Below are 21,166 nucleotides of genomic sequence, written 5' to 3' on the forward strand. Positions count from 1 at the left end.
TATCATGTTTCATGCTATCAGGATTGTACCAGAATCAAGAAAAAGGAACCTGAGTACAGAGAGAATGATGATGAAACAGTTGGTGATGAACTGTATAAAAGGATTGAAAGGGAAGCCTATAAAGATCTTTTCAAGTATATCAGAACTGATATCAATGATTGTACAAGTCACTTCTGATGCACTATAAATTACTCCAAAAGACTGGAAGTAGAGTAAATACGAAAGGCATTTATTAGCGGTAAATGGACCAACGTCCATGCTGAGTATCTGCCCCGGACTGAGGGAGGAGCGGTGACACAATCGCCTTTATTCGGGGGTCTGTGGGAGGAGCCACAGGAGCAGTCAGCAGAGGGGCGTGTCCAGGCATGTCCAGACAGGTAACCCAGTCACAACCTATATACGTGGTTTATCGCAACTTCTTTGGTCACGAAACTTGAATCTTTTGTGCTATCTGGTGGAGTTACGCTCCTGCAAGATTCTACAAGGAAACACATTCGTAGGAAACTGAAATCTGAGCTGGGCAATTCAGTAGATATATTTCCAGATGACAAAGGAAAATTGTTAATGGTTCCTGAAAGTGTATCATTAAGGGACATTGTCTTGGAAAATCAAACTCTACAGAGGGAACTCAAAGTTTGGAGGGCCAAGGCAACCAATTTTGACAAGATCATAGATCAGACTTCATCACATATCAGGCCCTGTCCACAGCAGAAGGATTGCTGAGAAAGACAAATAAAGCTACTTTAGCCACAACCTCGCAGAAAAATATAGCAGTAAAAGAGCAACTTCCAGGAAACCCTGCTACAGTGTTTGATGGAATGAACTTGGTCCAAAGAGTGAAAGGTGATCAAGTTACTTTCAGAGATGTTGCCACAACAATTCTGGGTATGGCTCTGAGGGAAGGCAGTCAGAGTAGCAGAATAGATGTTGTATTGGACACATACAAGGAGAACTCGATCAAGAATATTGAAAGATCTCTACGGGTTGAAGATCCTGGTCATGAGTTGCAAGGTATCACAGGCACACAGATGGTGAGGCAGTGGAGGAGTTTCCTGACCAAAGTTAGTAACAAAAATAGTCTCATTTGCTCCATAGTCCATGAATGGAGGAAGGCGGAGTACAGAGCAAAGCTACAGGAGAAGATTCTGTATGCAACTGTGAATGACAAATGTTACAGAATCACAACTCAAGACAGTGAGGAGGTGTCAGCTCTACAGTGTCAACAAAAAGAAGCAGATGGCCGCCTACTTCTCCGTGCTGCCCATGCCACAAGAGCAGGATACCAAACTGTAGTGATCTGCTCAGAAGACACCGATGTCTTTATCATGTCTTCAGCATTTTGTGACAAGATTGAGGCCCCATTGTTCCAGAAGTGTGGCACTAGAACCCGTACAAGGCTTGTAGACATCAAGAAGGTTGCTGCCACTGATGGTATAGAGGTTTGTAGGGCTGTCATCGGGTTGCACGCATATACAGGATGTGACATTGTAAGTGCTTTTTCAGGCAAAAGGAAGACAAGTGCCCTAAAATTTCTGACCGGCAACAGGGAAACTCAAGACACATTCTTAGAGTTGGGTCAGGAATGGGACCTCTCCCCATAACTGATGGACAAACTGGAGGCATTTACACGTCTCCTGTATGCCCCAAAAGCATTGACCACCAAGGTCAATGAGCTCAGGTATCACCTTTTCTGTGCCAAACAAGGTGAAATCGAAAGTCATCAACTCCCACCATGCAAGGACTACTTAACAAAACATGTACAGTGAGCTAACTACCAGGCTGGCATATGGAGAAGATGTTTGGAGAAGGACCCACAAATGCCAAGCCCTGTTGGTAGAGGATGGAAGATGGAGAGAGAAGACGAAGCTGAACAGTTGGTGGTGCACTGGATGGAAGGCCAGCCAGCACTCGATGCTGTCCTGGATCTACTGGCCTGTAACTGTCCAAAACAATGTTTACTCCCAAGATGTATGCATGTTGCAAATGGCCTCAGGTGTACTGACATGTTTAGACTGGCAGACTGTGAGAACCAGGAATCATGTGAAAAGTTCAGATGAAGACATGGAAGACTTGGAAAATTATTATGATTATTAATAGTTTATGAAATTATGGAAAACAAAGTATGGAAAGCAGTCTTTGATTAAATATATTCATTTTACAACCAAATGGGGCCTAGGTTTGGCAGTGTGGAACCCCACATTTGAATTATTGTACTGTATTTCTATATGCTATGACAAAAGCATAATATTGTTTTGATTTGATACAACATTATGGAAAATATCATGACATTAATAAAACTCCAGAAATCTCTCCAAATGAGTTTTTTTTTACCTTTTGGGGGGTTGGGTAACATTTTCTGCCGTACTGATGTTAATATGGAATATATACAAAAAGTGATTACTTATTTGAAGTAATAAAGCTACCACTGGTGCAATGCTATCACATATTTTCTAACTCTAGAGATGTATACCTTGCCAAAAATCACTATGAGCATTATTCCCCTCAGATGCTACCGACCAACCCTACTGGCTCACGGACTAAGAGTACAGTTAAGCTGGTTTGAAAAATATTGCCAGCAGGTGGTGATGTTTCCCCAATAATTGTCAGCTTAGTTAAAAAAGGGAGCCTGGAAATACTTTTGCATCATGCATTGCTTTTCAAATGAATTTGTTTTTTAAAATGCATTTGTGAACATGTCAAGGAATACAGGGTAATTCTGGTAGAAAGGCAGATTGCTGTGCTCCATCTGTTCATCCATTGTGCATACACATGAAGGTACAGGCAAAACAGTACAGGCAGCAAGCTTGTTGATTACACTTACGTAGACTTCACTTGTGCATTAAAAGGCAAGATATGGCACAGTTCAGTCACTCAGTTGTAGGCTGGGTGAGCTCTCTTTCTGCTCAGCTTAAAGGAGACCACTAGGTCATTGGCTGTGGAGTTCGCAGATCCTCCTAAAGGTCAGTCTACTTGAAGGATTCTACTTTCCCTTCTCTTCATAGGCCCTCCAAACACATGCCCTGAGCCAACCCCCGAGTCCTACCTTCGCCCAGCCGATTGTCACCCAGAATGCTATTGGCTGATCACAACTCTTTAGTTTTATTTTATTTAGAGATACAGGGCAGATCATGCCCTTCTGGCCAACAAGCCACACAGCCCACGACCTACCTATTTAACACTAGCCTAGTCACAAGACAATTTACAATGACCAAATGACCTACTAATCGGTAGGTCTTTGGACTGTGGGAGAAAACCAGAGCACCCGGAGGAAACCCATACACTCACAGGGAAAACATACAAACTCCTACTAGACAGCACAGGAACTCTTCTCACAGATCTGACCCTCAAGGTGCCAAATATCACGAATTCCCTCCCCGACTGCCTTTCTTAGCCACTATCATTACTATATGTCAAAACCAACAGTAATAGCAGCATTGATCCCTCTGGAGCACCAGTGATCACAAACCTCCAGTCGGCGTAATTGCCCTCTATCACTACCCTTTGCCTTCTATAGCTAGCCAATTTTGAATCCAGTCTATCAGGTGAGTATGATTCACATGCATCTTAATTTTCTGATAAACCTACAATGAAGGACCTTGTCAAATACCCAACTGAAGTCCATATAGACAACATCCACTGCCCTACCCTTATCAATCATATTCATCACCTCTTCAAAAAACTCTTTCAAGTTTTTTAAGGCATTACCTACCCCATAGAAAGTCATAGAAATTTCCTCATATATTTGGCAGAATAAAAATCCTAGGTTAGGTAAAAGGTATCTACAGAAATCTAAAAAGGAGGGGGGGCTCGCCCTCCCGAATTTTAGATTCTATTATTGGGCAATTAATATTCGATATTTAAAATTTTCGTTACAAGATTTGGACGCATCTTTAAACCCTCATTGGGTAAATCTTGAATCTAATTCATTACAAGGGTTTTCCTTGGGTTCGGTTTTAGGAACTTTACTTCCTTTTATTTCTTTTAAATCATATAAACAAATGAACAACCCAATAGTTAAGCATACTTTACGTATATGGTTTCAATTCCAAAGATTTTTTGGGTTTAATCAATTTATTCTAGCAAGTCCCATTATATCAAATTTTCTTTTTCAACCTTCCACGATGGATCAAGCTTACTTTGATTGGAAAACCAAAGGTATAATATCTTTTCGCGATTTATTTTTGGATAATTGTTTTATGTCTTTTGATCAACTCTCTAATAAATATAACTTACCCAGATCTCACTTTTTTAGATATCTACAGATTAGAAACTTTTTAATTACTGTCTCCCCTAATTTTCCACACCCATATCCAATGGACACTTTGGAAAAAATCTTAGATTTAAATCTCTCTCAGAAAAGTGTAGTAGCAATTATATATAATATAATTATGAATTTATGTCCTGATGCTTCTAATAAAATTAAAGCTGACTGGGAAAGAGAACTTGAGATTAATATACCGACTGAAAAATGGGAAAAAATTCTTCAGTTGGTGAATTCATCCTCTGTATGTGCTAAGCGTAGGTTGATACAGTTTAAAGTAGTGCACAGGGCTCATATATCCAAAGATAAACTATCTCGTTATTATTCTTATATTAATCCAATATGTGACAGATGTCATTCCGAGATAGCTTCTTTAACCCACATGTTTTGGTCATGTCCCCTGTTGCAGAAATATTGGAAAGATATTTTTGATAATATTTCAACGGTTCTAAATATAGACTTACAACCTCATCCAATTACTGCTATCTTTGGACTACCAATGATAGACTTAAATAATTTAACCTCTTCATCATGAAGGATGATTGCATTTCTTACTTTAATAGCTAGAAGGTCCATTTTGTTGAATTGGAAAGAGATTAACCCTCCTACTGTATTTCATTGGTTTTCACAAACTATGGTGTGTTTGAATTTGGAGAAAATTAGAAGAGCAGTTTATGTCCCTTCTATTAAGTTTGAAAAAACTTGGAGGCCATTCATTCAGCATTTTCATTAGATGTAATTTGATCATTTCCAAACTTGTTTTACCTCTCTGTACTGTTGTTGGAGGGGAATGGAGTCGCTGACACAAAGGTTTTCTTCTTTTCCATTTTTAAGTTGTTAGTTTTCCCCTAGTCTTTTAGTTTAGTTGATTAATTTTGTTTTTCTTTGGGGATGGGGTTTGCTTTTTTTTTGTTTTGTTTTGTTTTCTTTTTCATGATTTTTTTTCCAGTTTTTTTTTGCTTTGTATTATCCGTGGTTAGTTCTGCATGTTTGGGAGCTTTGTTAATTTACACTACTTGGTTTTGCAATTACTTTTTTTTAAGTGTAACAATATATCTCCTACTATTTGTATTATTGCTATGTTTTGTTTCTATATTTTGAAATTAATAAAAAGATTGAAAAAGAAAGAGAAAGTCATGCTTCCCTAAATGTGAGTAAATCCCATCTCTAAGAATCCTTTTCAATTGCTTGACTACCTCTGATGTGAGGCGCAACAGTTTATAATGTCCTGAATTACCCCTATTACCCTTTATTCTTCAGTTGTCTGGTACCTCACCTGTGGCTAGAGAAGATACAGGGGCCTTTGTCAGGGCCTTAGCAATCTCCTACCTCAATAACAATCTGCTGGAGGAGCTCATTGGATCAAATAGCTGAGTTCCTCCGGCAGATCATTGCTCCAGATTCCAACATGTGTAGTATCTCATGTCTCCACTCTTATCTCCCGCAACAGATATCAGGCTCTGGGGACTTATCCGTCTTAACGTTCGCTTTCCTGATTTCAACATGTCCTAAATTATTAGCATATCCTGTCCTGATCTTGCTATCGTCCATTGCCTTCACCATGGCAAATACTGATGCAAAGTATTCGTTTAGTACCTCGCCCACATCCACTAGCTCTAGAGATAAATTCCCTCCTTTATATTTGAGTAGTCCTACTGTCTCCCTGGTTACCCTCTTGTTTTTAATGTATGTGTAATATCCTTTGGATTTTCCTTAAACCTACTCACCAAGAACATTATGTCACAGTAGCATAGTGGTTAGATTGACGCGATTACAGCTTGGGACACTGGAGTTCGGGGTTCAATTCTGGCATCCTCTGTAAAGAGTCTCTGGATATCCTCCCTACGGAATGCACGGGTTAATTGGACATTACAAATTGTCTCGTGATTAGGATAGGGTTAAATCAGGGTTGTTGGGGTGCTGAGGTGGTGTAGCTCAAAGGCTCAGAAGGGCCTACTCCATGATAAATCGATAAATAAATAAATTCTGTTTTGTCGGCTGTATACAGCATCTGGAACAAAATATAGCACATGGATATTTGGGTAGAGTTAGTCTTTTAATCATTCAGTGAGATCATGTGTTCATAACTGAATTCTCTAACCAGTTTGCTCTCAGATGACGGAATAACCACTGCTCTGCATACTGTCCTTACACATCTGGAGAAGAAGGATGCTTATGTGAGAATGCTGTTCTTGGACTACAGTTCAGCATCAAACACCATAGTTCCATCCAGACTTGACAAGAAGCTCAGAGACCTCGACCTTGACCCTACCTTGTGCAGCTGGATTCCGGACTTCCTGTCAGATTGCCAACAGTTTGTAAGCGTGGGCTCTCTCACCTCCAACCCTCTGACTCTCAATACAGGAGACCCTCAGGGCTGTGTACTGAGTCCCCTCCTTTACTCCCTGTATGCCCATGACTGTATTGCCACACACAGCTCCAATCTGCTAATTAAATTTGCTGATGACACCACATTGATTGGCCTCATCTCAAAGAATAACGAGGTGGCCTGCAGGGAAGAAGTCATATCTCTGACACAGTGGTGTCAAGAAAACAACCTCTTCCTGAACGTCGCAAAAACAAAGGAGCTGGTTGTGAATTACAGGAGGATTGGAGACAGGTCAATCCCTATTAATATCTGTTTCAAGACAGATATTTCAGATAAAAACAACAGCGCATGCGCACCAACTTTATCGTCTGCTCATGAGTGCAGGTATATCATAACATCCCCCTTTTTATCAAAACAAAGAAAAGGAACAATTGTATTAACAATTAAACTCAATTTCTCTAAAGTCTGCTTTTCATAGAATTAACTTTCAAAGAATTCATTAATTATGCCTTATGTCTCTTATGCCTGTCACAAATACATACCACTCATTATTTCCATTTGTATGAGCATATATACAAAATATGAAACATACTAAAATTCAACTTTAACTTCAAACTACGAACTACACAACCTCAAATAGGACATGGTCCTTCTTTGAGTATAAACATAACATTAAAATGCCAACTAGTGTCACAGACTTACTGTTCAATTGTTCGTGCAATTATTCATTGTGGGACAAAGTCTTCTAGATATTGTGGCCTTTTCACTGTGCGGCCAGAACGAGTTTTTACTGTTTTGTCCGAGTCCTGTTGTTTGTTATTTGCATGTTTCAACATTTGTGTTAGTGTTTGTGTTGTGTCATTAGCCTCTGCTAGTGTTTGGCTATGTGCATTTAATGCAGTGGGCACACTGTAGTCATTGTCATTAGCCTCTGCTAGTGTTTTACTGTGTGCATTTGATGCGGTAGGCACACTGTGGTCATTGATCTCAGTTGTTTGACTTGGTTTTGCCTGTTCATATGTGATTAGCTTTTCAGGCGGTTCCTCAGCCGTCTTTCATAGATGTGTGCGATACGTCGGTAGATCCCAGAAGGGGTTTGAACTGCGGCCGGATTAACCTAGCAGCAAAAGTAGCATATGCTACGGGCCCCAAACTAAATGCTTGCAAGCTGCAGTCTGGTGAAATCGGCATCTCACCGTATTCTCGCGACGATCTGGCAATGCTGTTGTTTTCATGTCGGGGGAGCTGCAAGCTGCATGGTATGTGTGTGCAGGCGTGTGTTGGCTCCTTGCTATGTCATGGTGACCTTTGTGTTATCTCGCACGCTCCCAAGCCGCTACAGCGTGCGCTGTTACGCCGCTGGAGGGTGCACCGCTGACTTTGACTGTGCACTATGTTTTGCCGTCTGGACCAGTTGAAAGATTTGCGAAGTTTTTGGATTTGGAAAGTCATAGTGCTGAACAGCTCGCTCAAAGTTTACTTGACTTTTTAAAGGAAAATTACATTGATATAAAAGACTGCTGTGATCAAAGTTATGACAATGCCAGCAACATGAGTGGCAAGTATAGTGGCTTACAAGTACAAATTAAAGAGCTGAATGAATTTGCGGATTACATTTCATGTTTTGCACATTCACCAAATTTGGTTGGAAAATGTGCTGCTGAATGTTGTCAAGAAGCATTAATTTTCTTTCAATTTGTAGAAAGCCTGTACACATTTTTTTCTGCTTCTACTTATCGGTGGGATCTCCCTTCTGCTGCATTATCTGATGGTGGTGCTCATTTGCCCATTGTGAAAAGAATGTCAGATACCAGGTGGTCAGCTCGTGCAGATGCAACAAAAGCACTTTTACACAGCTTTTCTGCAATAAAACAAGTCTTGGATGACATTTCAAATAACAATGATCAGAAGGCAGAGTGTCGACAAAAGGCTCGTGGACTACTTTCAACCATGATGAAGTTGGAAACAGGAATAATGGTCATGTTGTGGGATCAAGTATTACAGCGTTTTCAAATGACCAGTGCTTCTTTGCAATCTTCTGGCCAAGACTTGAACACAGCTTGTGCACTCTACGAATCCTTGCATGGGTACATTCAAACTATGCAGTCTACTTTTTCAAACTTTGAGCAAAAAGCCAAGGATCTGACTAAGTGTGAAGATTATCAACAGCAAACTCAAAGAAAACACAAGCAAAATTGCGCATATGATGATTTCAGTGGTTCCAGCACCCTTGATCCACTTGTTGAATCTCAAATGCCTTATCAGCAGTTTAAAAGCTGAACATTTCTTGCCATTATTGACAGCAAAAAGGCAGAAAGCTTATCTAAATGTGAATGGTGTTTTTGGATTCCTTCATCATTTACAGTTGTTTACACCTGAAGATACCTTAAAGAGGTCATCAAATGTTATTAAATCATATCCGGAAAATCTGGAAGAAAGTCTTGATAAAGAATTTGAGCAGTTTACTAAACTGTTGAAAACCGATCTTGCTTCTCATATTGGCGCCAAACTAGACCTTGTAGAGTTACAGTTGTATAGTTTGGAGTCATGTTTTCCAAATGTAGAAAATGCCTTGCACATCTGTCATTCATGGTTACCAACTGCAGTGGAGAGCGCTCATTTTCAAAACTGAAAAGGATTAAAAATGAACTAAGGAGCACCATGGGTTAAAACAGATTGAACAATCTCACTCTAATGAGCATTAAACATGAACTTCTGCATGAAATAGACATTTCCAGTATCACCAACAAATTTGCTCATGCTAAATCTAGAAAATGCAACTTTTAAATTGTAGTTTTGTTATTTTTCACATTTGAAGTTGATACCTACATGTAAGTAATTCTATTACTGAAGTGTCAAACATTTGTCGTATTATCTAGCTGTACAGCAAATGAAAAAATTGAATTACTTTACTATACAAGTAAATAATTTATTTTTAATACTTATGTGCATTTTTTAAAATTTAAGGCCCCTTTATAACATATGCCACAGGCCCGGCACTAGCTTAATCCAGCCCTGGTTTGAACTACATAACAACGCTCATCAAGGCGTCGACACACGATTACTTTCTCCCAATTCTTTTTACCTTGCACCAGGGGTTGCATGCGCACGGTACCCCCTTCATCGAGTGGGGCAAGATCTTTGGCTGATTTGTTGTAATTGTCGGCCTGCTGCTGGACGCGTTGTTTCATACGCTCGCGTTCACGTACAAATCTGGGTTCCAGTAACCTCTCCGTTGTAGGCAGGAGCGTACATGTGCGGTGATTCATCAAACGCTGGGCAGGACTTGTGCTGAGCCCTTGTGAAGATGTGTTGTGATGGTCTAGAAGTGCGAGGTAGGGATCTGCTCACGACTTGTTGCTCTTTGTGAGGATCCGCTTCGCTGTTTTAACTGCTGATTCTGCTTTTCCATTCGCTTTGCTGTTTCCGGGGCTGCGACACAAGTGTTCAAAATCCCATTCTCGTGCAAATCTATGAAACTCCGCTGACGTGTATTGTGGCCCATTATCACTAACCACTTGTGTTGGGCTACCATAACTTGCAAAATGAGCCTTCAATTTGTAAATAACGGCTGCGCTAGTCGTATGGCAAAGAAGATCTACCTCAAAGAAATTGCTGTAGTAATCAATGGTGACGAGGTACTCTTTTCCTTCGAATGTAAACAGGTTGGTACCTATCTTTTCCCATGGCCGAGCAGGTACCTCATGACTCATAAGCAATTGTTTCTGCTGACTCATTTCGTATGTGCAACAAACATCACATGTGGCAATATATTGCTTGATGTCGCTGCTCATGTCGGGCCAAAAAAGACATTCGCGTGCGTGTCTGAGGCATCCTTCTACGCCCAAATGTGACGAATGAATTCTTTCCTTCATTTGTTTTTGCTCACTTTGCGGTATGATGACACGCTCACCTTTGAAGATTAAGCTGTCTTGGACTGCGAGCTCATCCCTATAGCTATAGTAAGCTGTGAGTTGCTCTGGTAGCGCGTCACGTTCGCTCGGCCATCCACCGATGATTACCCGTTTCAACATCTGGAGTGTGTCATCTTTCGCTGTTTCTATGCGAAACTGCTCTAGATGCTCATCGCGGATTGGCAGGTGCGATAGCATGTTGACTTCGTAGAAGCTGTTCTCCTGGCCTGGAGTACCGCTAACTGCTCGCGATTGCGTATCCGCGCAGTGCATGAGCTTTCCTTGGCAGTAGGTGATGTCGAAGTCATAGCTCTGCAGGCAAAGAAGCATTCCCTGTAGGCGCTTTGGTGCCTTCACCAACGGCTCCTTAGCTATCATTTCGAGTGACTTGTGATCGCTGAGTACTCTTGTGAAGCGGCCAAAAGTGTATGGATGAAAATGCTCAAGTGCAAAAACGATTGCGAGCATTTCCTTTTCGATCGCTGCGCGTTTCTGTGTCCGTTAGCGCTCTGCTTGCATATGTGATTGGACGTCCATTCTGGAGGAGTGCTGCCCCTAGGCCTTTGTTGCTGGCGTCACATTGGATGGATAGCTCTTCCTTAGAATTGTAGAATGCTAACACCGGGTACCATCCGCTTGATCTTGGAGAGAGCGTTTTGCTGCTCAGCTGACCACTCCCATGCTACATCTGGCTTTGTCAGCTGTCTTATTGGCTCAAGGGTATCTGAGAGACTTGGTAGAAAACGGCTCAGGTAGTTGACAAATCCACTTAATCGCTGCACTCCCTGCACATCCGTTGGTGCTGGCATGTTGAGAACGTCAGCAACCTTTTTAGGATCAGGCTGAAGTCCCTCACTTGTGATGAGATGCCCCAAAAAGGGTATCTCTGTTGCTCTGAAGACAGATTTGTTCTTGTTGAGCATGATATGCCGCCCTGCACAACGCTGTAATAGCTGCTCAAGTTTCACATCATGATCAGCGATTGCCTTTTCCTGCGTTTCCCCTTTTCCGTACACCAAAATGTCGTCTGCATGCAGATCACTCCCGATAGTCATTCCAACTCCTGATACAGCCTGCGCTGGAGGATCTCTGATGAAATGCTGGTTCCAAACGGGAGTCTGAGCCATCTATACCGCCCGAAAGGTGTGTTGAAATTGGTGAGCACTCTTGATTCACTGTCCAATTTCATTTGCCAGAATGCAGAACTCATATCAAGCTTGTTGAAAACCTTAGCCTGGCCAAGATCTGGCAAAATGTCCTCTATCACTGGAAGGGGCTAGTGTTCTCTCCTCGATGCTTTGTTCAATGATCGAGGGTCAATGCATATACAAAGATTGCCGTTCTTCTTCTCTGCCACCATTAACTGGCTACCCCACCTTGTAGGTTCATGGACTGGAGCTATCACCTTGCGGTCTACCAGTTGATCAAGCTCAGTTTTCACTTTCTGCTTCATAGCGGGAGGCAGACGTCGTGGGGGTAACACTGTGGGTTGAACTTCCTCATCAATCTGCAGGTGGTCTGCATCCAGAAGCTCCCCAAGCGCGTCATCGAACACCTCTGCATAGCGTTCTTCTGGTGTGCATTGTTTTTCTTTAAGTGTAGATGCATGCACCCTGCCAAAGTTGTCATCATTGACCGTAATCAGCTTCATTTGCTGGCTGGCCCTGCTTCCCAGCAATGGTGTAAAGTCGTCAATGACCACGACAAATTCAACAGAATGCTTGCGGTTCGTCATGGGGTTACATAATTTCACTCTGCACATCCCTTCTGCATCTATGGTGGTTTTGTTCCACATCGTCAGCTTTTTTGTGCATTGTCTTAGTGTGTGGTTTACTCCCTCCAAGTATTTGCAGGGTAAGATGTTAATGCTCGCCCCGCTGTCGACTTGGAAGTCTGTTGGCTTTCCATTGATGAGCATCTGCACGAATACGACATCCTTTGTCTTCAAACTGTTGACCACCAGTGTGACATTGTCGATAAACTGTCACTGTCGGTTTGATCATCGCTTTGTGCTTCCACCCCATGCACGGGCTTCTGCTCGCACACCTTTGCAAAGTGATTTCGAATACCACTCACCTTGCACACCTGTCTGTATGCTGGGCGTTGTTGCTCGTCTCCTGCATGTTCCGTGCCACAGTACCTGCAAGGGTTCACTTTGCTTCTGTGGCTGTTCAAGGTGCCTTTTGCTCTGGCTCCACCACTAGCACTAGTCTTCTGTCCAGGATGCTTTGAGCCTTCCTTGTTAGTGCGAGGTTTAATCCCATGGACAGTAGCGGACCTGCTGTCTGCAGCTGTACTGAATGCTTGTAGGTGTGATTCAGCCATTTCTGTGCTTTTACAGATGTCAATACAATCACTGAGCGATAGCTTTCTCTCTTGTAACAGACATTTTCTGGTTTGGGAGTCGTTAATGGCCAGTACGATCTTGTCTCTCGGCAGACTGTCTGACAAACACGAGCAAAAATTACATGTCATTGCAAGAGATCTAAGGCTGGCAAGAAACAATTCAAAGGTCTCACCTTGTTCTTGTTGCCGCTTGTTGAACAAGTACCGTTCATATATCTCATTTTTCTCACCGATAGCATATCTGTCAAATGCAGCTAAAATCTTTGTGAGGTCTTGGCCTTCAGCCTCATCTGCGAACACAAAACTGTTGTAGACCTCAAGTCCTGACGGTCCAATTGTATGTAAAAATAATGCCGTCTGGTATGCTGGAACCTGTTTGTGCAGTTGTGCTACAATGCTGTAGTTAGTCCACATCTGCTGCCATGTCTTCCATCCGTCTATCACTCCGCGGTTCACCGTCACGGCTGGTGGCCGGCGGATGCCGCTGACTGGGGGAAGACTCCTGCCCCGACCATGGTTCCCCGGCACGGGGTCGCCCGCGGCTGCTGGGTGCCACTGAGATTCTGCTGCCTCACCTCCCGGCATTGCTACTGCACCCGTCTCTATTTGTGGCTGGTTGCTCGTCTTGGTCGACATTTTTCTACTCTTACACTCACCCTCCGATGTTTCAGAGTTGCGCTACTATTATGCTGCCAACTGCAGGTTGAAAGAAATCGGGCCCTGCAGTTGGAGAAAGCAATTTTCCGAGCCCCACCGCTGCCACCATGTTTTGAGACAGATATTTCAGATAAAATCAACGGCGCATGTGCACCAACTTTAATCGTCTGCTCACGAATGCATGTTCAAGTAAATCATAACAATATCAATGGATCTGCGGTTGAGAGGGTAAACAGCTTTAAGTTCCTCGGCAGCCGCATCACCGAGGACCACACGTGGTCTGTACACACCAACTGTGTGGTGAAAAAGGCACAACAGCCCCTCTTTCACCTCAGATGGTTGAGGAAGTTTGGTATGGGCCCCCAAATCCTAAGAACTTTCTACAGGGGCACAAATGAGAGCAACCTGACTGGCTGCATCACTGCCTGGTATGGGAACTGTACCTCCCTTAATCACAGGACTCTGCAGAAAGTGGTGTGGACAGCCCAGCGCATCTGTAGTTGTAAACTTCCCATGATTCAGGACATTTACAGGGACAGGTATGTAAAAAGGGCCGTAGGATTATTGAGGACCCAAGTCACCCCAACCACAATCTAGTCCAGCTGCTATCATCTGGGAAACGGTACCACAGCATTAATTAAAGTCAGGACAAACAGGCTTCCAGGACAGCTTCTACCACCAGGCCAGCAGACTGATGAACTCACACTGAATTGAGTGTACTCTATATTACATTGACTGTTCTACTTATTATAAATTACTACGATTGCACTTTGCACATTTAGATGGAGACGTAAAGATTTTTAATCCTTGTATGTGGAGGATGTAAGAAATAAAGTCAATTCAATTCAGTTCAATTCAATTCTTTGTGACTACCTGTGAGTTTCAAAAATTATCATCCTCATACTTAAAATTTAGGGAAATAGGACTGATGCATTTAGACACTTGACCACAAATTGCTAAAAATCATGTTCCAATCCTGATGAGTCATAGGTGCTCAATAATAGTCTTAATTTTTAATTCAACTAAAATCTCCTTCCCTTCGATTTCCCAGGATGTGTAAGTTGCCAACAAGGTCAGTATTTATTTCTGTTGAACCACATGAAAGGTCTTGGACAGCAGCCAGCTTGTGGAGGTAGGACACAAAATTCAGTGCAGCAACAGAAAAAGCACAGGGACAAAGGTGAGGAACAGATCCAGTATTATTCCGTCAATTGCTCGTGAATGTTGCCTAGAGTCAATAAACATCACCATGGAAACAATATAGTGTCGTGGGTGGCAAAAGGCCTTCAAAATAATAAGACTTTTGTGAGAAATGTTACAGCTTTATTGCTCAATAGTCAAGCTGCAAAGCATATCTGTAGGAGATAACATCATTTTTGGAAAGAATGTGTGAAATTGAGAAGGAACAGCATGTGTGGTCATCAAGGAGAAGAAAACAACGGTACACATACCAGTTGTTAGTTGAGAAGACTGACCGGAGTCCGACAGTACTGGCAATGAAACAATAATGGGTGACCTACTATTTCAAAGTTCAAAGTAAATTTAATTATCCAAACACCTATATGTCCCCATATACAACCCAGAGATTGATTTTCCTGTGGACATGCTCAGCAAATCTATAGAATAGTAACTATAACAGGATCAATGAAAGATCAACCAGAGTGCAGAAGGCAACAAACTGCGCAAATGCAAATATAAATAAATAGCAATAAATAACAAGAACATGAGATAATGAGATAAAAAGTCCTTAAAGTGAGATCATTGTTTGTCGTAACGTTTCAATGATGGGGAAAGTGAGTGTAGTTATCCCCTTTTATTCAAGAGCCTGATCGGTGAGGGGTAGTAACCGTTCTTGAATCTGGTGATGTGAGTGCTGAGGTGCTTGCATCTTCTACATGATGGCAGCAGCGGGGAGAAAGCATAGCCTAGATGGTGGGGGTCTCTGATGATGGATGCTGCTTTCCTACGTCAGAGTTTCATGTAGATAGGCTCAATGATTGGGAGGGCTTTACCCATGATGTACTGGGCCAAATTCATTACACTTAGTAGGCCAAAACGGCAATGTTACAATAGTCGTGGAGGATTTCAATATGCAGGCAGATTGGGAAAATCAGATTGGTGCTGGATTCCAGGAGGGCGAGTTTCTAGAATGCCTGCAAGCTGGCTTTTTAGAGCAGCTCATGGTTGAGCCCACTTGGGGATAAGCTATTCTGGATTTGCTGTGTTGTGCAATGATCCAGAATTGATTAGAGAGCTTAAGGTAAAAGAACCCTTAGGGGAAAGTGATCATAATATGATCAAATTCACCCTGAAATTTCAGATGGAGAAGCTAAATTCAAGTATGTCACTATTACAGTGGAGTAAAGAGAATTACAGAGGCATAAGAATGGAGATGGCCAGTATTGATTGGAAAAGAACACTGGCAGGGATGAAAGCAGAACAGTAATGACTGGGATTTCTGGAAGCAATTCAGAAGGCACAGGATATATATGTCCCAAAGGGGAAGAAGTATTCTAGAGGAAAGATGATTCAACCTTAGCTAACAAGAGAAGGCAAAGCCAACATAAAAGCCAAAGAGAGGGTATATAATAGAGCAAAAATTAGTGGGAAGTTAGAGTATTGGGAAATTTACAAATACCAACAGAAGGCAACTAAAAAAGTCATTAAGAAGATAAAGATTGGAATATGAAAGTAAGCTAATCAATAATATTAAAGAGGATACCAAAAGTTTCTTCAGATACATAAAGCATAAAAGGGAGATGAGAGTGGATATCGGACTGCATGAAAACGATGCTAAAGAGGTAGTAATGGGGGAGAAGGAAATGGCAAACGAACTGAATAAGTATTTTGCATCAGTCTTCACTATTGAAAATGCTAACAGTATGGTAGAGGTGTCAGGGGTCATGAAGTGTGTGAAGTTACCATTACTAGAATGAAGAGTTTTGGGAAACTGAAAGGTATGATGGTAGATAAATCACCTGGAGCAGATGATGTACACCCCAGTGTTCTGGAAGAGGTGGCTGAAGAGATTGTGGAGGCATTGGTAATGAACTTTCAAGAATCACTAGGTTCTGGAATGGTTCAGGAAGACTGGAAAATTGCAAATGTCATCACTTTACAAGAAGGGAGAGAGGCAGGAGAAAGGAAATTATAGGCCAGTTAGTCTGATATCCGTGCTTGGGAAGATGTTGGAGTTGATTGTTAAAGATATGGTTTCAGGGTACTTGGAGGCACATGATAAAATAGGCCATAGTCAGCATGGTTTCCTCAAGGAAAAAACTTGCCTGACAAATCTGTCGCAATTCTTTGAATAACAAGCAGGATAAACAAAGGAGAATCAGTTGATGTGTATTTGGATTTTCAGAGGACCTTTGACTAAGTACCGTACATGAAGCTGCTTAACAAGCTACAAGCCTGTGGTATTACAGGGAAGATTCTAGCATGGATAAAGCAGTGGCCAATTGGCAGGAGGCAAAGAGTGGGAATAAAGGGTGTCTTTTCTGGTTGGCTGCTAGTGATTAGAGGTGTTCCACAGGCCTCTCTGTTGGGGCCGATTCTTTTTACGTTATATGTCAATGACTTGTATGATGGAATTAATGGCTTTGTTGCAAAGTTTGCAGATGATACAAAGATAGGTGGAGCGGCAGATAGTTTTGCAGAAGTAGAGAAGCTACAGAAGGACTTACACCAGGGTTCCGTGAGAGGTTGCTAGAGGTTCTATGAGAGATCGTGATTAAAAAAATAAACATTGCTTTTTGAACTTCATGTGATGCTAGTGCTCGCAGTAGTGGGCAGTGACAGAGCTGCCCTGTTAGCAATTCCGTTAGAGGACTCTCACCCAGTATGGCAGTGCGCAGTAAGACCATGTTTGTTTGGTTGAGTCCATTCTTAGTTTTTGACTCGAGATAGGGAGGCCATTGACAATGGGTGAGGGCTGTATTGCACGGAGGGGAAGACAGTAGGCTGATGAAGAACGTGAAGTTCGTTATCTGAGCATTGAATGGACTCATCCAACTTGGGCTGTTAGGGGGCTATTAACCATGTGTTTTACAGACATGTCTGACAGTCCCATGCAATGTGGTCATATTTGAAGAGGAGGTGTGAGACGGAAGAGGATGATTCTGGGTCTAGGCCTACGGACAATTCTGATAGGGTCAATGATGAAGAATTACAATCTTCTGAATCATTTCACTCCACTAGTGCAACAACGGACAGAAATAAATCTGTCTTCACAATGAAAGCTACTTATCAATGGGTTTTACATGGACTGGTGATCTAAGTTGTCCTACTCCATTGTGCCTAGTCTGTGGCAAACAACCTACAAATGCAGCAATGGCTCCAGCAAAATTGAAAAGACTCTTAACTACAAACCATAGCCATATGACATGTAAAAGTGCTGTTTATTTTAAACGACTACTGGAATCTCAAAACCAACAGAGTAAAACTTTAATTAATAAAGGTTTTGTTAAAGCAGGTTTCACATGCTAGGCCTATATTTGAGCCTAATCATATCACTTAGTAAGAAAATGCATTTTCAAAGTCTTGTATAAAATTTTGTCTTAGGATATATTTTTATTCATATTGCTTGGGCTTATGGGTTTTAGTAACTTTACTATTCAACATTGTCAATAAATTCATGTTGTAAATAGGGTTAATTAAAATCGCTTTACAACCTTTATTTAAATTAAATCTACTGAACCTACCTTTAGAAAAATTAAATCCCATTTTGGCTTTTATTTAACAGTTAGCCCTTTATTTAACAGAAAATTATTAAGTTTGCCTTACGAAATTTTAAAATCTATGATAGGGAAAGAAAGAGATTAATTTCAAGAAAGGTAAGCTAAGCTTAACTACCTGTTTTTTTCCCAAGAAAGGTTGGCTAAAAATTAATTCTCTATTCAGGAGAGCATTGGCAATTATTTTTGGATTATTATATCTACAATTTACTGATCACACTAAGGCAACATGAGCTGTAGATTTAATAATTTTTACGCAGGGGTTCCTTGAGTCAGTCAGTCAGTCAGTGGGTGCCATCCCGAATCCAGGGTTGGCGGCTATGCACCTCCATCTTCTTCGATCTTGTGGCAGCACCGAGTACAGCCTCTCCTCCAGTTTGTTCTCGCTGGCCACCTTGGCACTGCCCGCTGCCGCCCCGCCGAACTTCAGCCTGAGGCCGTGTCAGCCTCCAGCCGCGGCCGCTTCTTCGAGCTCAGCCCTTCCTTAGGCGGAGGCCTTGGCCAGGTCCAGGCACACGGTGCAGCACCCAAGTTCATCATATCTCTTCTAACTAGTTGCGTAGCACACGATTCGTAGATATGTGGTGAGGCTTTAATCTCTTCGACCGGGTGTCCTCACACCCTCCTCACCAGACTGAGCCCAAGTCGCCGACCACTCGACCATGGCCCCCAGCTGAGCGCCAGGCGCCCACTCCCCTTGAGACCAGAAAATTATTTCAAGGGTTCCTCCAGTGCAAAAAGGTTGAGAAAGGCTGACTTAGATGGATTAGGAGAATGGGCAACGAAGTGGCAAATGGAATACAGTGTTGGGAAGTGTATGGTCATCCACTTTGATAAAAGAAATGAAGGGGTTGATGTTAGCATGCATTTCAAGAGGACTAGAATATGAAAGCAAGGATATAATGTTGAGACTTTATAAAGCACTGAGGAGGTCTCACTTGGAGTATTGTGAGCAGCTTTGGGCCCCTTAACTTAGAAAGGATGTGCTGAAACTGGAGAGGGTTCAAAGGAGATCCACGAAAATGATTCTAGGTTTGAACAGCTTGTCACATGAAAAGTATTTGATGGCTTTGAGGTTCTATTCACTGGAATTCTGAAGAATGAAAGGTGACCTTATTGAAACCTACTGAATGGTGAAAGGCTTTGATAGAAGTGAATGTAGAGAGGGCATTTCCTATGGTGGGAGAGTCTAAGACCAGAGGACAGCCTCAGAATCAAGGGGTGTCCTTTTAGAATGGAGATGAGGAGGTATTTCTTCAGCCAGAGAGTGGTGAATCTGTGGAATTCTTTGTCACAGGAAGCTGTGGAGGCCAAGTCTATATGTATATTTACATACAGATTGATAGATTGATCAATTCTTGGTTGGTCAGGGCATGAACAGATACTGGAGAAGGCAGGAGATTGGTGCTGAGAGGAAAAATAGATCAGCCATATGGATCAGACAAATGGCAGAGCAGATTCGATGAGCCAAATAGCCTAATTCTGCTCCTATGTTGTATGGTTGTATGGCCTTATGGATTTTCCATTCAAAGGCATTGGTGTTGCCATACCAGGCTGTGATGCAATATACTCTCCATCCGACTTCTATAGAAGTTTGCCAAAGTTTTAGATGTCATAGCGAATCTCCACAGGCTCCTAAGGAGGTAGAGACACTGCTGTACTTTCCTCATAATTGCACTTGCATGCTGGGTCTAGCACATGACATAGTAGCATGCAGGAATTTAAAGATGCTAATCTTCCCCACCTCTGATCCTCCAATGAGGACCTGCTCATGGACCTTTGGTTTCCTTCTCCTGAAGTCTATAATCAGTTCCTTGGTTTTGCTGACATTGAGTGAGAGGTTGTTATATGATACCACTCAGCCAAACTTTCAGTCTCCCTCCTTATGCTGATTCATCACCACCTTTGATTTAGCCCACAACAGTAGTGTCAACAGCAAACTTGAATATGGCATTAGAGCTGTGCCTAGGCACACAGTCATAGGTGTAAAGCAAGTAGAGCAGGGGACTAAGCATTCAGCCTTCTGGTGCACCTCTGCTGATGGAGATCATGGAGGTGATGGTTGTTGACAATCTGAACTGACTGGGGTCTACAATGAAGGAAATCCAGGATCCATAAGGAAGTATTGAGGCCAAGGTCTTGGAGCTTATTGATTAGTATTGATTATTTCTATTGGTTCAAGATAGACATGAATTTGCTTTGGTCCAAATTTGGACTAAAATACATTTAGGACTAGCTTGAACCAACAGAATAACGTTAGCACAGAATTTCTTCTGTAGACCCTGAGCCCAAAATAATCTCCCTAGTTTGTGTAAATCCATTTGTTTACAAATTCCAACCTTAGGCAGTCTTGCAGAAATTTTCCTGCCAATTAGCCTACAGGTGTCCACTCATTATATTTTATTCAACTGATTAATTACTGCTTATTATTAAGTTTGCACAGTCTAAGAATTCATAAGACTATGTGGTAACTCGTAGTTAACTCTGCTGCTGTGTATTCTTGTTGAAGTGAATCAACCTCAACATTCAGCATGTGACACTGAATATTTCTTGATATCATTTTCATTTCCACATGGCCATTTACAAATACAGGAAGCTAGCCTTGGAGAGGGCAGCTTTTCCCATGATACTTGAGTCAATGCAGGCACAGAGGAAAGAATGGGAACCTATGAGGCCAATTATGTTAATGTTACATGATGCATCAGATTCCTGTCATCTGTAGGCAGTCAGATGTTTTAAATATATCCAGGTAGCTGGGAATTCCTATAGTGTTGCCTGTGTCAGGTAATTTATTAAGATTGATGTAGTATATTTAATGTTGCTCCCAAATGTCCACAGTTTTCTTCTGCACAAATACTGTAGGTGCTAGAAATCTGAAATTTTTAAAAAAACAAAATATTGGAAATATTCTTCTGATCATTCT

This window comes from Mobula hypostoma, chromosome 2 (assembly GCF_963921235.1).
Source record: "Mobula hypostoma chromosome 2, sMobHyp1.1, whole genome shotgun sequence".
Classification (NCBI taxonomy): Eukaryota; Metazoa; Chordata; class Chondrichthyes; order Myliobatiformes; family Myliobatidae; genus Mobula; species Mobula hypostoma.